The sequence below is a fragment of the Jaculus jaculus genome, chromosome X (assembly GCF_020740685.1).
Source record: "Jaculus jaculus isolate mJacJac1 chromosome X, mJacJac1.mat.Y.cur, whole genome shotgun sequence".
In the NCBI taxonomy this organism is placed as follows: Eukaryota; Metazoa; Chordata; class Mammalia; order Rodentia; family Dipodidae; genus Jaculus; species Jaculus jaculus.
The window spans coordinates 13,322,934-13,338,962 of NC_059125.1; the positions used below are offsets into that span (position 1 = coordinate 13,322,934).

The 16,029-nt window shown below is 39.4% G+C and overlaps 1 protein-coding gene and 1 pseudogene across 6 annotated transcripts in view; one reads left to right on the top strand and one right to left on the bottom strand.

Annotated features, from left to right (window-relative positions):
• The window catches only part of Frmpd4 (FERM and PDZ domain containing 4), a 680,790-nt gene that overhangs the window by 145,475 nt on the left and 519,286 nt on the right, over nucleotides 1–16,029 (bottom strand). The gene's annotated exons all lie outside the window — the stretch shown is intronic.
• On the top strand, nucleotides 14,223–14,967 carry LOC123456697 (annotated as a pseudogene).

Sequence of the window (16,029 nt, forward strand, 5' to 3'; positions counted from 1 at the left end):
CAGGGTGGCCTCGAACTCACAGCGATCCTCCCACCTCTGCCTCCCGAGTGCTGGGATTAAAGGTGTGTAGCTCTTTCCCCCCCCCCATACATTCATTCCTTTTCTTGGGGAAGTTCTTCTCCTTTGCTTCTTCCTCCCCCCCCCTTTTTTTTTTCTTGTTCATTTGCTGTTTCTCCTCTGCCACTTCCTCTTCTTCCCTTTTCTTTTCCTTCTCCTCATCCTTTATTTTATAGTGCTGGGGAGAGAACTTAGCTTTGAGTATGCCAGCCACATGTGCTAATCTTGAGCTATACTGCCAGCCATCAGGGAATTTTGCTGGTTTCTGCCTTTATGAATACTGATATAATATAGTCATTCACAGCTCTCAAAGAAATCCCAGGCCAGTAGGAGGAGTCAAATATTGCTAGCTGAGTATAACTGATTGCTAGAGGGACAGGTCCCCTTCATATTGTGGGGGCATAAGCCATTCAGGCAATCAATTCAGCCCAAAGAGGTCAAGTGAAGATAGAGTATATTTCGTGCAGAAAGTGCTCTTATAATGAGTGTGGAGAAGTGGCAGGGGATAGGGGTAACTACCAAGTGGACAAGAAGAGAGAGGCATTCCAAGGGAATAGCAGTTATAGAAGCATGGAAAAAAAGCTGTTTTTATTTTAATTTTTTAAATGTTAACTTTCCCTTGCTGTGTACTGTAAAGGTTAGAGAGGTTAGGAAAGACAGCAGTAGCAAGAAGAAAGAGATTAGAAAGGAAAATGATGAGCCATGTCCTAATGCTTTACTGTCAGCCATATGCCTTTTATGTAAGCCAGAACACAGTCTTGCAAGGAAGCTCAGGGACCAAAATCCACAACTTAACAAGGAACCAGTACATAGTAAGGTGAAAATATAAGGATCCAGACATTTTCTCCACATTATAAGAGATAAAAGTGTATTATCTTAGAAACAAGGTTAATAGAGTTCTTTAGTATTGCATTAAACATATTTTATTAATTTTATTACAAATCCCAGTACTGTTCATATTCAGCATAATATTTCAAAAGACCATAGGGTTTATACAGAACCTAGACTGATATATTTTTCCTCTTACGCTGCCAGCTGTAGAAAATGAGATGCAGTAAATCAAGTATCTACTACGGCTTCCGTAAATTAACATCCAAAATGGGTCCCATGAATTCGTGATCAAATTTATACTTCAAGAACTCTTTTTTAACATAATTTCTTTTTAATTTTTTTTTATTTATTTGAGAGCAACAGACAGAAAGAAAGAGGGCGAGAAAGAGAGAGAGAGAGAGAGAGAGAGAATGGGTGTGCCAGGGTCTCCAGCCACTGCAAATGAACTACAGATGCATGCACCAACTTGTGCATCTGGCTAACCTGGGTCCTGGGGAATTGAGCCTCGAACCAGGGTCCTTAGGCTTCATAGGCAAGCACTTAACTGCTAAGCCATCTCTCCAGCCCTTCAAGAACTCTTTTATTTCTTAATACCACTACTGAGAACTCTCTCCACAATTCTTCTCTTACCAACAGCCAGTTCATCTACCCAGAGATATTTTTTTTGTCATCCTTTAAGATGAATTTAGAGCTTGGGAAATGTTTATTGACTGTCACTTGTGAATTTAATTGTAGGATCTAAAAGGGCAAGATGTTTGTCAGTTTCCCTAAAGCTGCAAAATCCCTACAGCTAAGCTGGTAATCAATTTCACTAATTGAGTTCAGTTCAATGTGTTTAAGTGATGACTTTTATGTTAATGACACACTAATGTGTAGGAAGCAGCGGTAATCAAGTCACATCCTTGGGTTGATTGAGATGCTGAGCAGAGCTGGTAGCCCTTAACCTCATCTCACACCACTAGCTCCAGATATGCATTACTCTCAAGTTGGGAGGGCCCAAAGTGTGATGATTTGGGAAGCAGTATACTTTTGAAATGATTGACATTAGAAGGGCCTCAGAAGCAAAGTATGTCTTCCTGATTTTCTCCTACTTTTTTTTCTCCTTTCACACTTTTCTCTACAGTATAGGCCACAGAGAGTAGAATTCCTCTTTCTTAAATTATTCTAAACTTCAGCCACCTTTCCATGTTGTAGGAGCTTGTCAGAAAGAAATTCTGTGAGCTTTCTACTCTCTTAGGATATCCTAAGTCCCTCATTATATACGGGATCATACCCTATACCTTGAAGGATGGAATGATATCCAAAGAGGATATGAAGAATCTAATCCTTGCTGGGGACCCCCTTTATCCATTAGGTCACAACCCTATCTACAGAGCTGTCCATGCTTCACTAAACCTTAGCAAAATAAGAGATCATTCTTGAGTCTTTAGTACTTCTTTTCTGAAGGTTATTGTGCCATGTATAATTTCAACTAAATAAATGTGTCAGGTTTATTTCTTGTTAACCTCTCTCTGTCTCTCTCTCTCTGCTGTAGAAAGTTGGGGGAGTTACACATGTAACTAAACCCAAAATGAATTGGTACCATAGTAACCTTTCTCCTGGATAGTTGAATAAATGTTATAACCCTCAATGGAAATGTGTAGGGGAGGGAAACAATCTGGTAGGAAGACCCTGGAGAGGGTGGAATGAAGCCTAACCCTAAAACATTTGGCTATGGCTTATACCTTTCAATAATCAGACATCAGTTACAACCCACACTGAGCTATTGAATGGACATACCTACAAGGTTCACAAAACAAGACAGGCTTCTGTCAAAGCACCTGATTACCTGCCTGAGGTCAAAGGTAAGACCCTGTTGCTAAAGGTACCACATGTTGCTAACACAGAACACTTAGAGATCTGGCTGGAATCTGGAAGGAAACCATTTCCCATATGGCTAGTCCTTTTAGTGCTGGAAAGTGCTATATGGGCTACTGTGGGAAAATGGCTAACAATGTTGTGAGAAAGCAGGGGCCACTGCTATTCAAAAGTAACCATCCTGACAAGTGTACACACCTGTGCAGTGGGGACACCCAACCTTGTTGGGTAACCAGTGGTTCTCTGAGTGGCTACGAGATCTACTCAGTGGAAAGGAACCCATAGCTGGAACTAGGAACCAGGTCAGAATCATATGGAGACCAAGATTATGGTCTCCAATGAAGCTAGCATTAGTCTTTAGCCCAAAGAAGGGATACATTCATCCAAATCTCTTTAAATTAACAATGCTTATCCCATTTAGCCCATTGCTGACTTCATTCTTCGTTGGGGAATAAGGTGTTCTTTTTCAGAAGGCAGTAAGAACCAAATAGATAAACCATCCCTCACATATCAGCCAGGGCCACAGTGAATCTATAGAAGAATTAGGGAGATGAGCAAGAGTGCTGCTTCCATTGTGAGCCTGACAATCAGTGCCAGGGTGAAGGAGACAGACAATGACACTCAACATATACCAAAGCAGAAATCCAGACGCTACTGAGAGCTTAACACTGATGTAGACTTAAAGTACACCCACCAATGCTCAGGGAATTTGGCAGAATTGACCCCCCACCACCAATGACTAACTGCTGCTCCCACAAGTCATCAGCCACAACCCCATGAGGAATACCAGACAGCCCACTTAGGAGGGCTTTCAGTGGAATGGGAGCAAGGAGGAGGAAAATGATGGTACCAACATATGACGTGTCCATACAAAATATATACTTAATACAAAAAACAAAAGTTATCCATACCCTTTATGATGCAGAGGAAAGGAGTTATGTTTCTTTCCCAGGGCAAGGAACAATTGAGCTTAGATGGACTTCTATTGGTGGTTAGAAATGAACAAAAAATGTCATACAGACAACAATAGAGACCTAGGGTTAAATATTTTGCTTGGTTATACTCTGTCTAAACAGCATTATTTTTGAAGTGTTCCTGTGAACTGAATTCCAGGGGAGGATGTAGAGCATGACATGGTCACTACTGAAATTTCATAATGGAGAATAAATTCATGCAGCTATGTTAGAAATCTAGCCAGCAGTGAGCCCATCTTGTTTTCTTAACTTTGACTTCAGAAATATTAGGCAAGACCTCAGAGTAGGGGTCTTCCTTCAAATAATGTCCATGGTCCTTTCATGACATTTGGTGGGTAGTCCTGGGATTTCTGGGAGTGTGGCTCAGTGGAGAAGTTCATGCTTACTTAGCAAACATGAAGCTCTGTTTCCCATCCTCAGCAACAAACAGAAAATAGATAAAAGCAAAGGAAAACACATTTAAACTGAATGTACTTTAGCCAGCAAGAGGTGGCGGAAAGCAAGGGAAAAGTCGGCAGAGAGGAAAGCAGAGGAATTAATGATTCAGACCTCATGCAACCAAGGAACACTGTCTCTTTCAGTAGGGCATAGAAAATAGTCCCTGAAAGTAAACTAGTCTTTACCTTCCACAACTGGGAATTCCCTATCACCGTTTCAAAATAAAAGCCGAAAGATAAAGCACAATGAAGATTTACTATGTTCCCTAATATTTAATTTGGTGCTATTTGCTTTAAAAAATTCATCTTCAAGTTAAGGTTTATATCATAAACTAAATCACCATTACATTCTCCCTAACTTAAACTAGCATTATCTAGGAATCTGTTTTTAATAGGCATTCCAGAGATTCTCTGACAGGTTCTCCTCCTGCAGTTTGAAAAGTACTTGGCTCAGTGGAAGACAGTCAAAGAGCTCAAAAGGTGACCCAGGTATCCAAGGAAGGCCCATACTTCCTGTGATTTGCAGCTATTCTCACTAGTCAGCTTGCTAGAGTGCTGGCTTCCTGGTTGAATTGGCCATAGGGATTTTCTATGATAAGCAATTTGATGAAGTAACCTTTGCCATTATGTTAGCATTCAACAAGCTCATTGGAAAGCTTATAAGTGAGACACATATGCTTCAAAGTTTTCAATCTGCTCAGCTAAGAGCTGAGGCATCAGTCTCCTGGGGAGACAGCTTGTCATTGTTTTGTTTTGCTGTGGTTACTCTGCCACAGATGTTTCTACCTGTATATGCTGAATCCAAACCAAGTTTGTTTTATGCACTCTTAACTATGGCCATTTGAGTTTTGATTTACTAAGGGAACTTTAAGGAAAATTTTACTTCATTTTTCTATTGTTAGATTCATTTGGATAAGCTCAAAATAGCTCAAACTTTCAGAGGCCATGAATGTCTAATAGCGTATTGAAAATTTTAAAGTGCTCAATTATTTTCCCGAATAATTAACATGTGTCAGCAGTATCCATTTTCCTAGATGCAGATTTCTTATGATCATAATTGATGTTTAACAAAATATGGAACATAGGCATTTTCAGTGACATATATTTAGCAATTTTATGGATGTCTAATTAACTTGTCACAATAGTACTCATTTAATTCAATTTAAGGGCTGAAAACTACTTTCAACTTTTATTAGTGTGACACTTATTTTCTGGGCCATATAATCCAGGAGAGAAACAAATTAAAGACAGAATAAAAATGTATAAAAATTTTCATCCTATCTCTCTTCATTCTGCTGTCTCTCCCAATTCTGGGGAAAGAATACAGGAAACCTAGTGCCTTATGCAGGTTAGATAAGTAAAATACCACTGAGCTACATTCCCTTCCCCTATCTCATCACTTTTTTTTTTAATGGTGTCACCACTTTCTCTCTTCCACATAAATGATTTCTAATTTCTTCAGTCATTTAGATTTACTGTGGAAGGTGTGTAACTCAGTGGTGGAGCAGGTGCTGAGCATGCATGAGGCCCTCAGTTTCATCCCTGGTATTATCATCATCATAATAATGCTAGTCAAAATCTACACATTTATTTTATGTAATCTTAAAGTCATATTTATTTGATAAGGTACCAAGTAGACCCAGAGGAAAAATGTCACTGGCTTCTCTGAGCATTCAGTACAGGCACAAAACCCTGGATTCGATCCTTAGCACTGCATAAACTGGGTATGGCAGTTAACGCGTGTAACTTCAACACTTAGGAATTGGTGGCAATAGGAACAGAAGTTCAAGGTCATCCTTGGCTACATGGCCACTTCAGGGACAATTTGGGCTACCTGGGCCCCTGTCAAAAGGAAGACAGAGAGAGAGAAGGAAAGCATAAAAGGAAGGAAAAGATGAAGTCATCTAGAAATAAAGCATAAGGACAATTAAAACATGAATAGAAAAAAATAAGCTGTTGTTTAAAATAGGGTTAAATTGGGGTGTGGTTCAGTGGTGGAATCCTTGCTTAACATGCCTGAGACTTTGGGTGTCATCCCAGTACTGCAAAAATAAAGTAATATGATAAATAAAATAGAGTTTGCTGAATAATTACTTGGAAAGCCAACAGACTAGATCTTTCATATGTCACATTTAGGATTTATCTATTAGCTACAACATACTTAAGCCATAAAAGCACCCAAAGAATACATTTAGAGTTTTGGGGTAGGAAGAACATTTCTAAGGACGTAACCCAAAAGCCACAAAGAAAAAAAAGAAAAAAAGGGCTGGAGAGATGGCTTAGCGGTTAAGCGCTTGCCTGTGAAGCCTAAGGACCCCGGTTCGAGGCTCGATTCCCCAGGTCCCACGTTAGCCAGATGCACAAGGGGGTGCATGCGTCTGGAGTTTGTTTTCAGAGGCTGGAAGCCCTGGCGCGCCCATTCTCTCTCTCTCCCTCTATCTGTCTTTCTCTCTGTGTCTGTCGCTCTCAAATAAATAAATAAATTAAAAAAAAAAGAAAAAAAAAAGAAAAAAAAAACTAAACAGGTTCAATGGCACAGTCATTTAAAATGGCAAAAAAAACCCCACATTATAAAGCAATGCATTGGATGGACATATTATATTTGGCATATAGAACAGAAAAATGTATAACATACATAATAACGAACTTATACATTTCAAGAGGAAAAGATAAATTCAATAATATATGGGAATACACCCAACCCTCCTCTGCTGCCAGACAAAATGAGGTGTTTTCTTAAAAGGTCCCAGAAGCGGGCCTAGTTAAAGTGTCACCCGTGTTACGTGAGAGAGAGAGGTGGGGGAGGAGGGTTTACCTGGTTTGGGATTACGTGATAGGGTTCACCCATTGTCTGAGCAGCGGAGTAGAGTTTGGTTAATGTGTGATTTGAGGACACGACTACATTCAGGCTGCCTTCGACTCCACAGTTGGGAGACGAGGGCTGTGTGTGTTCTGCCCTGCTCACAAAAGCTCTTTCTGCTTAGAGCCTGTTTACCAGGAGAGCTTCTTTCTAAGAGGGATAGGCTTTCCTCACAAATATGCTCTACCATTTTGTTTATATATTTTTTTTTTATTGAGTTGTCTCTTCCTCTCGAATTGCCTGTTCGGTGTTCCACAAATATGCTATGTTCCCCTACCTTCCTCACATAGCATAGGTCACAAATTAACTAGGTCTGCTTCTGGGTGATGTTAGAACTCCCCTTCCCTATCTCTTCCTAAGGGAGCAGATACCCTGCTGTATCTGGTGGCACTGAAAGCTCTTACTTCAGATCCTGTCACACCATTCTTTCTGCCTGCTATCTTCATGTCACCTTTGAGCCATGCCCCTCTCACCCTGCCTGAAACATAACAACTGAACAAGCAAATGAATGATGATCACTGCAAATGACCAATTAAATTCTGAAAGATTCACATTCTTGGGCTGGAGAGATGGCTTAGTGGTTAAAGCACTTGCCTGCAAAGCCAAAGGACCCAGGTTCAATTCCCCAGGATCCACATAAGCCAGATGTACAAGGTGGTACATGCGTCTGGAGTTTGTTTGCAGTGGCTGGAGACCCTGGTGTGCCCATTCTCTTTTTCTCTGTCTGTGCCTCTTTCTTTAAAATAAATAAATGAATAACACCTCTTTTTCAAAAAGATGCACATTCTCCATCAATGGAAAGTAGATATAGGGTTGTATCACTAACCCCATCCTAGGAGTAGAAGTAAAGATTGTTGCAATCTGTTTCGGAAGGGCTACTGGAAACTTTTTTTTTTTTTTTTTTGGTTTTCCAAAGTAGGGTCTTGCTCTATCCAGGCTGATCTGGAATTCATTATGTAGTCTCCGGGTGGCCTCAAACTCACAGTGATCCTTCTATCTCTCCCTCTAGAGTGCTGGGATTAAAGGCATGCGAGGTCATTTTGAAGGCAAGTCCTAAACAGCTTGGTATAGATGTGCACAGAAGGACTTGATGGACAAAGGAGTATGTGTGTGTGTGTGTATATGTATATATGTATATATGAATATATATATATATATATATATATATATATATATGTATATTTATACACACACCTACATATATATATAGGTGTGTGTATGAAAATATAAATTAATCATTGAAATTCATACATAATTCAATAGAAAACTTAAAGGATAATGGTTTAAAAGCAAATGTGTTGAGAATATGTAAGAAAAGAAAAAAAAGTTACATACAGTTCTATATATAGTTCACAGATATTACTAAAATAGAAAAAAAAATGATAGGGAGAAAGGAATTTTCGTAAAACTGAATCTAAAAGTCTGAGTGAAATGATCCAAGAAAGCAGCCCTTAGCCTGGCAACAAAAGCACCTTCACACCTGGATGCATCACAATGAAATTTTACTTCACGAAGGATAAAGAAATTATCCGAAATACTATAGAATGAAAAGAATAAAGAAATTACCTCTAAATGTATATAGCTGAAAGATATATCAACCATGAAAAAGGAATAAGAAGAAGACTATTATCTCACTGCAGGACATGGGGGCCTGAATATAATGCATCTTGCCTTGAAGCCACTGGAGGGTGGGCTGCTCTAAGAAAGTCCCTTCATGGTGGTTCACACCTGTGATCCTAGCACTCTGGCAGCTGAATCAGGAAGGATATAAAGCTTAAGGCCAGCCTGGGATACATGGTGAGATTCTGTCTTAAAACAAAACAAGCACAGAAAACAAAACAAAACCTGATTTCTGAGGGCAGAATAAAAAACATTTCCATATATACAACCATTTAGAAAGGCTAAGAGCAACATAACTTTTTGCAACAGCTTATCCAAAGATATGTTACAATAAAATGAAAGAAAAAGGAGTGGGATCAAGGAAACAATGGAAGTGCCACCAAGGAAACCAATTTCATAGAAAGCCAGTTTTATAAGAGACCTAGGAAGTCATCAACTGAGCTTCAAGCAGAAAGCGGGGAGAACAACGATACAAGTACTGGAATAGAAGTGTTGCTAAAGATTTGACTCTACACTTGATAAGGATAATACATTTAAGACACAGTGTACAATGGAGGAATGAGGTCAGAGATTACTAGAAAAACTAAAATTAATCTTTACATTCATGGGAATGCAACCAGCAATCATGGACTAAATGATGAATAATAATTTTTTTTAGTACTAAATATAAACACATGCTGGTGAGTGTTGTTTTTTGTTAAGTTAAATCAATTTATAGGTAAGGCACAAAAGACTAAGTATTGGTTATAGGATAATTGCAAATGTTTTCAACCTTTGTATTATTAACAAGTTATGGAGGATAAAATTTAGAAACACATAAGGAGAACTAAGAATTGTGTACAAATTATATTTTCCCCTTACTAATTACCATTACTATTATCACAATACACTGTTTACAGTAGAAATAAAAAGAAAGAGTAATTGATTCCCAATGACGAAGGTCACTTCAGAGGGAGGAGGACAGGGAGGAGGCTAACGATGGTACCAACATGGCTATTTGCACACTGCGTATGTACATAAATAATAAAGAAAATTGTGCATACTACACGCCCCACACCCACCCACACAAAAATAAACATGAATAAAATGAAACATCACCTTTTTCTACAAAAAAGAATAATTACTTTTAAAGTTCCATGATACCTGACAGGTACAAAAGTGCATTGTGGTAGTGGGGATAAAGCTAACTGGGTGCCTAGCCCCCATGAAGCCCTGGATTCCATAATTTCATACTCAGGTGGAACACTTGGGAGGTAGAGGCAGGAGGATCAGAAGGTCATCTTCAATTATTTAGATACATGAGACCATAGATAACATGTAAGTTCTGTTGTCACCTTGATCAGAGTAGGAATTAATGACAGTAGCAATCAGAGCCAAGTGAAAAGCACACACTAATGATTAGCACAGGCAAGGCCACAAAAGAAAGACATATCTTTCCCTGGAGCTTCCCTATATCCCACCACCACCAGAGGGCTGCCACTATAAAGAATGGACTTCTTTGATCACTTATTTATTTTTATTTATTTATTTTTTCCGGGAAATGCTCTCACAGACCCACCCAAGAGGCATGTCTCTCACTCTGGGCAAAGAAGAGAGGTGTCATCTTTTTCTTAATCCTCATAATGATCACTCCCAATGTTCCTACAGCAAAAGAAGCTAGCGAGAGCAGTATAACAAACTTAATTATGAAAGTTTCATGTGACTCTGGAGTCTTCAGAAAAGAAGACTTTTCAGGATGTGTTGTCTACTTTTAAATCCATGTGGGGTGAAGCATAGACTACATTATAGAGGTGTAATGAGGTAAAAGCTTCTGATTTAGTGGTCATGGACTGAGTAGGAAAACCCAGCAAACTTTGTTCAGGTTTTTGGTGGCCTTTGTATAGCATTTTTTTTTTAATTCTCTCAGGTGTAGGACATCATTCCCTGGCAATAAGGGGCTTCAGTGGACAGTTAAGGGATTACTTCTGGTGTGGCAAGTTATATATAATCCATACCATGTCTGAACACCCCCACTTGGCTATGTGGCACTAATGAATGATTAAGGCACTGAGTTTCTTTGGGGGATACTATGGCAGGCTGCTTGATCAATTGCTATGTAAATTTTTTCCACTTTAATTGTACATAATGGACCATCCAGCCATTTGGCTTTTAAGTGATTCTTTTTTTGTTTTTTTTTTTTTTATTAAGGATCTTTACTTGGAAGTAAGATGGAAATGAATGAAAATAAAGGTCACTGTAAATGTTTGGTTAAATATACCCCAGTCCCAGGTGCTACACCATCAGATGGCACTACGCATACAGATGAGCTGTGCGTTTTCAGCCTAAGAAGAGCTGAACACGTGGATCTGGTGAGATGGCTTAGTGGATAATGTGCTTGTCCCACACACATGAGGACCCTCAGAGTTTGGATACCCATGAACCACATAAATGCCGAGTTGACATGGTGACCTGCCTATAATTCCATTGCTGGTGACATAGAGACAGGGGATTCCTAGCTCAAACTGGATAACTACACTTGGAAAGCTTTGGGATCAACTAGACCATGCCTTATTAAGTAAAGTGGAAAATAACTGAGGAAGAAACCAGATGTCAACCTCTACCACAAGCACACAATGACCTTACACATAGAAATTAAATGCAGGGAGATCATGCGAGTATTTTCTTAGGTAAGTGAAAATTTATTTTCAGTCAGCAACCACCATTCCCATAATGTTTAAGGGATGTTCTGCTGTTTAAAGGTTGCAGGTAGAAAGCTGAGTATCATTTTAAGTTTTAGGGATATGATTCTAAGTGCCATATGGTGGATTAGAATCTTCAGATATGTTAAGCAGAATGAAATAGAAACAAGTTAAATTAGTTTTCCTTTCTTATTTGTTTCTCTCAAAAGACTGGATATTACACTGGATGTGGTGGTGCATGTCTATAAATCCAGTTCTCAGGAAGCTGAGTTGTATTCTTAGGGCTTTATATTTGACCTTCACTGGGATCCAGTCATTTTTCAATTTCTCAATGACTAGTTACAAAAGAGAAAGTGTGAACAGATAAATGGAGATTTTCCAGCACCAGTAGAAAAATGTCAGTTCAGTGTCCAGGTTCCAGGCCCCTCCACAGGGATGGAGAGGGAATAAGTTCTATTTTTAAACTGTTAAAAATTCTTTTATGTATTTTGTTTATTTGTAGATGTCTTCCCATGTAGCCCAACCTGACCTCAAACGCATGATCCTCATGCCTCAGCCTCCCAAGGGCTGGGATTGCATGTGTGCATCATCCAAAAGTTCACTTGTTTTGTATGTGTGTTATGAGTGCATGCATGTATGTATGTTCATATGTGGGTACATATACGTGTGTGCGTGTGTACAGTGGCCAGGAGACAACTTTTGAAAATAACCTCCCCCTATTTTTGAGATGTCTCTCATTGCCCTAGAACTCACCAAGTAGGCTAGACTGACTGGTCAGCAAGCCTTAGGGATCCTCCTCTCTCCACCTCTCCAGTGCTCGGACACAGGTGCATGCCATCACTGATGACATTTTTTCTTAAACATGGGTTCTGGTTATCAAACAGGTCTTCATGTTTGCATGATTGAACTAAATTCCCAAGTCTTGTATTTTTGAGGCATGAGTTTCTATGGCTTTGGGAGATTCTTTCTCCTCTTGGTGTTACTCTTAGGAGATCTGGGTACAGTGTCTTATGGTCACTTACCATACACGAGAGTTGTGTGCCAAGGCCAGGTGCATCTTAGGGCACTGTTTCTCACACTTGGCTCCACAGTGGAGTCATTGGTCAAGTTTGCAAGTATACGGATGCTAGGCACTAGGATTTAAATACTCTACATGACTCAGGATGTGCTCAGTGGTAAAGCATGTGCTTGTATGATTGAAGTCCTAAATTCAGCCCCTATTACTGAAGTAGAGAAGATAGAAATTGGGCAGGCAATTTAAGGTAACAAGATCCCAAAGTAAACAGCTTTTTCTTAGGTAAACACAGGGACTGTCCTTGGGCCTGCAGGGGACAATTTAGGTCATTTCGGTTTACTACAGGCCACAAAGGGACTGATCTTTTCTTATCTCTGATCCCTTAGGAAGTTCTTCCACTCCCTACTGAGAAAGCCCTTCCTAGAGAATTAAGATTTCTGCGAATATTGATGTTTTCCAGAAATCCTGACTCCATACACTTGGTGTCAGGACTAGTTTGACTAGACCAGCTGCCTATCCAGGAGTTTCACATCACCCCAACTTGAGTCTTAAAGTGGGCCTCTCAAACCCCTTCGCCCTTGTGTAAGAACTCTTCCTTTATTCCTATTTTGAAGAAGTCAGTCAGTCTCTATGTGGTAGTAGGGGGATCATGCCTCTAACACAATGTTCCCTGAGCCATGACAGGCCTGTTGGCAGTCTGATTTAGTGTTGAGTTCTTTGTAGCCTCTGTATTTTTGCTTTGGTTTTGATTAATTATTATATATCTCATTATCACCCAAGGGATGGTTGTTAGGCAGGCAGTAAGAACAGTAATCATTATGTTGCTTCCTCTTCACTTTCTCCTGGGTACTAGTTGATGTGGTAGAGGTGGCAAGTCTCATCAGGAACAGTCAACTATCTCTTATCCGTGGATCTAGCCTCTCCTCCATTTTCACTATGTAGTCAGGGTGGCCTTGAACTCATGGTGATCCTCTTACCTCTGCCTCCCAAGTACAGGGATTAAATGTGTGCACCACTATGCCTGGCTCCTCCATTTCCTCTACCATATTGGGCAGCCCTGCTTGCAACTGACCTTCAGCTGTTCTGTCCCCTCCAAGGCAGAAACCCTGCATAGAGTCTAACCCTAGTCTGCCCTTTCTTTCTATTAATTTCTATCCATAATTTTATAAAATCTTTCCGAATCTTATCCTTTGGTCTGTGAATTTCAATCATTGAATTCATAGAACAAGAGCCCAGAAGCCTATACTTGGTAGATGTTTTGCATGACTGTTGAGCTTTCTAGCATCTTCACTTCTGAGTTATACCCCACCAAAGAACCAAAATAAGGTACTAACACTCTTAAGCGTTCAAAGAAACCCTAAAATTCCCATATAACTATGGCTAGTACTCCAATGAAACTTTATCAACAAAAGACTGATGACCAGAAATGGCTAGTGAGTCAAAATTTCCTCACCCCAGATCTAGATAAGTACGGGAAGTCACCCACAGCCTTAACCAACCATGTGTGACTTAGCACAAATTTCCAGATGATCATTAGGGAGCCATTAATGCAGTACTTTAATTCCTTTTTCATGTGCTTCCAGGAGGAATCTTTTCTCTTGCTTCTCAAAAACCTCATCAAGGGCTAGAGAGATGGCTTAGCAGGTAAGGTTCATGCCAGCAAAGCCAAAAGACCCAGCTTTGATTCCTCAGTAACAATATAAAGCCAGATGCACAAAGTCACACATGAGTCGGGAATATGTTTGTAGTGGCTAAAGGCCTTGGCATGCCCATTCTCTCTCTCTTTATCTGCCTCTTTCTTTCTCATATAAGTAATAAAATAAAATAAAATAAAATAATATTTTAAAAATCCTGTCAAGAGGGCAGGGGGCCTGTGGAGTGCGGGGTGACAAGATGACGGCGGAGATGGTGGAGCTGCACAAGTTGAAGCTTGCTGAACTAAAGCAAGAGTGTCTTGCTCATGGATTGGAGATCAAGGGAATAAAAGAAGATCTTATCAATAGGCTCCAGGCATATCTTGAAGAACATGCTGAAGAGGAAGCAAATGATGAAGATGTATTGGGAGACAAAACAGAGGAAGAAGAACCGAAGCCCTTAGAGCTGCCTGACAAAGGGGAAGAAACTCCTGAAAAAAACTGTTGATGTGGCATCAGAAAAGAAGGTGGTAAAAATTACATCTGAAATGCCATAGACTGAGAGAATGCAGAAAAGGGCTGAATGATTCAATGTGCCTGTGAGCTTGGAGAGTAAGAAAGCTGCTCGGGCAGCTAGATTTGGGATTCCTTCAGCTCCAACAAAAGGTCTGTCATCTGACAACAAGCCTGTGGTCAATCTCGATAAGCTGAAGGAAAGAGCACAAAGATTTGGTTTGAATGTCTCTGCAATCTCTAGAAAGTCAGAAGATGATGAGAAGTTGACGAAAAGGAAGGAACGATTTGGGATAGTCACAAGTTCAGCTGGAACTGGAGCCACAGAGGACACAGAGGCAAAGAAGAGGAAAAGAGCAGAGCGCTTTGGGATTGCATGATGAAAAGTTGTTGGTGTTTTCTGTTCTCCAGTGGTTTCCACTTCTGATTCTTCTTGGAGATATATATATATATATATATATATATATATATATATATATATATATATATATATATATATTATACATATATCAATTGATCTATATATAGGGATATATATATGCATATATATATACATACACATACACACACATATACACACACATACATACATATATATATCCTGCCTCGCAGTGAGAAAGCATGTACCTCAGGTACATCCATGAACTCCAGCAGCAGTTTGACTTTACTGATGTTCTACCTTTAAGGTTGTATTTTTGTTTTTAATTGTTTTGGTTGTTAATTAAAAAAAGTAGAAAATTAAAAAAAAATCCTGTCAAGAGAAAAAGTATTCCACTGAGATGAAATAGTCTAGTCTTTTCCAAATAAATTTAGAACAGAAAAAGGTCACTGGTGAAATGTACTTAAACTAAAGCTTCTCTCCAGTATTTTTCTTGGCAAAATAATGAACAATTCAGTCCAGTTAAAAATTCTATACTATTTATTTATTTATTTTTGAGAGAGAGAGAGAGAGAGAGAGAGAGAGAGAGAGAGAGAGAGATCGAGAGAGAGAGAGAGAGAGAGAATGAATGTGCCTGGGCTTTTCAGCCACTGTGAACGAACTCCAGATGCCTGCGCTACCTTGTGGACGCACAACATTGCATGCTTGCATCACTGTTGTGTCTGGCTACATAGGGTCTGGACTATTCGAACAGGAGTCCTTAGGCTTCACAGGAAGCATGTAAACTAAGTAATCTGTCCAGCTCCAGTTATCAGTTTTAGAAAGGAATATTACTAGGATATGAACTCTTTGAAGGCTGCATAATCACCATCCCTTTATGCTCATTCCTTGAGCATAAAGTTGAGAAGGGAATTTACTTGTGAAATACAAATACCATTCAGTAAAACTTACCTAGTCATTTCTTAAAATTGAATTTAATAATATTTTATGAGGTGTTACAAAGATATTATGTCTCATTTGAATAATATTAGAACCACTGATTTCAAATCAGAATAGTCAACTTTGCTTTATCTAACAGAGGAATTGGGAAGGCTCTAAATCAAGATTATGAATCAGGGTTCAAATCTCTTGCAATACTCACTTGAGGCTTTAAAATTACATGAGGAATAAGAAG